This window comes from Musa acuminata, unplaced genomic scaffold, assembly GCF_036884655.1.
Source record: "Musa acuminata AAA Group cultivar baxijiao unplaced genomic scaffold, Cavendish_Baxijiao_AAA HiC_scaffold_616, whole genome shotgun sequence".
NCBI lineage: Eukaryota > Viridiplantae > Streptophyta > Magnoliopsida > Zingiberales > Musaceae > Musa > Musa acuminata.
In genome coordinates, this window is record NW_027020855.1 from 5240 (window position 1) to 7500 (window position 2261).

At 33.3% G+C, this 2261-nt stretch overlaps 1 non-coding gene across 1 annotated transcript; it reads left to right on the forward strand.

Moving 5' to 3' along the window:
• The first annotated feature begins 1208 nt into the window (after positions 1-1208).
• Positions 1209-1280, forward strand: TRNAT-GGU (transfer RNA threonine (anticodon GGU)). Its single transcript has one exon. It is a non-coding gene; the product is annotated as a tRNA-Thr (tRNA).
• The last annotated feature ends 981 nt before the right edge of the window (positions 1281-2261 follow it).

The following is a 2261-nucleotide window of genomic DNA, read 5'->3' on the forward strand; positions in this document are numbered from 1 at the left end:
ATTGCCAAAAATAGATAATCAACCTTTCATTGAGAAAAAACGATTTTTCCTTTCATAATCTTTGCTTTGATTAAGTATTATGAATCTAGATCGTTAGAAAGAAAAGATCAGAACGAATGAGAAAAACATGGATAGAGAAACAAAAATGGACTCTTTCTCTTTTACGGATCAGGTATTTTTGTTTCTGGGGGACAAATTGGTTATATCATTGGTTATATCATATTCATGGAGCGGCGAATTTTTGGGCCGAGCTGGATTTGAACCAGCGTAGACATATCGCCAACGAATTTACAGTCCGTCCCCATTAACCGCTCGGGCATCGACCCAGGAAGAATTCCTTCTAGGCTTATTGATAATCCATGATCAACTTCCTTTCGTAGTACCCCCAGGGGAAGTCGAATCCCCGCTGCCTCCTTGAAAGAGAGATGTCCTGAACCACTAGACGATAGGGGCATATCCGCCCAACTGTCATCATACTATGATGATAGTATGAGTAGTTTTTTGGAATTGTCAATATAATCTAATGATATGACTAGATCTGAACACTCTTTTCTACTTTTATGTTATGATTCCATAGAATTTTGTTTTGGATTTGATGGTTCATGAATGAACCATCCCATACTATTTTATATAGCGAAAGGAGGTACAGGACTCCGTCAGTTCAGGCAGTGATTGGTCCGACAGAACAGAAAAGGGGGTAGAACCCCACTTAATTTCTTTTCTTCAATTTTAACTCATTAATTTTAACTTAACTCATTGCTTCGTTCATTGTTCAGATAAAATATGCCTATCACTATCTCACATTAAGTCAGAAAATTAAAAAACGATAGAAATTTTCCTTTTTTCTTTTTTATTTTTTTATAAGAATTCGGTTCAGGGTACGAATACCCTCATCACATGATTCAAGAAAATCTATCGAATCTATGTCGATGTCAGATTGGTACATGTATCAATCAAGTGAATCTTGTTTTGATGAGTCAGTAAAGGTAAACAAGCGGGGTCGGTCTTGAAACAATTCACTGCATTATTTTTATCAAAAAAAAAAATAAAAAATTTGCCCACTTTTTACTTTTGGGGGGTAAATCAAATTGATTGCTCCTAAATGAACTATGTATATATTATGTGCATATATGTATATATCATGTACATATATTATGCAGTAGACTCATAATGGAAAAAGGCTATAATTCATGAATCGAATAAAACAAGCCCTTTTAACTCAGTGGTAGAGTAACGCCATGGTAAGGCGTAAGTCATCGGTTCAAATCCGATAAGGGGCTTTTTCCACTAAACTAAAGTTTGAGTCTTTGTTTTTCGGTGGAGAATAGAGATTTCTTTTTATTTCTAAAAAGAAAAGGGTAACCACCATTATAATGACTTCTGATTATTACGAGTTATAGTTAAAAAGTGAAACATTATTCATTATTATTAGTATAAATAATAATGAATAATTGTAGTTATTAGAACTAGTCTACTCTGTACTGACAAAGTAGTCCTCTTCATGTCTAATTATTCAAATTTTTGTTTTTGGACAGGAATATTCTAGATGTCCAATCGCTATTATGAATCGCCAAACCAAAGTATTCTTACTTCTCCATTGTTTTTATCAAACCCAGCATCAAATTCTAAATCAAGAAAAAGTAAGTGGACCTAACCCATTGAATGACGACTATATCGGCTATTCTGATATTAAAATTCGATATAGATGAAATTGTACAAGCGGATTTTTTTATTTCCTTAGACCACGCAAGTCAGGAATTTGTCGATATTTCCGATTTAATGAATCTTCTTCTTACTGAATGCTCCATGGGAATAAATCGATATTCTTTTCCGCTACATATAAAAGTTTATTTCGAAAATATATTTTTCAATATCTTTCCTTGATTTCAGAATCAGATATTGTTTTGTTCTTCCGCCAATGCAATAGAGAACGAATGCGAGAAAGGGACTTTACTTTCATTTCCAGTCTACCATTATTTAAATATTTAATCTAGTTTAGGGGCAGGAAAAAACAGTGAATTTTCTTTTTTTTGTTTGTTTGACCCGTTAAAAGATATACTCTGTAACTGTAATATGAGTCATAGGACAATTCCGGGTTCAAATACTTAATTTATTTTATATAGTATAAGTTATAAGATAAGTATAAGATAAGGTATAAAGACTAATCGAATCGAGCTCGTGGATTTATTTACTTAGATTGGTTTGTGGCCCAATAGAAAAGAAGAATTTGTATCTTCGAAACCCATTGTAAGGGGCATGGA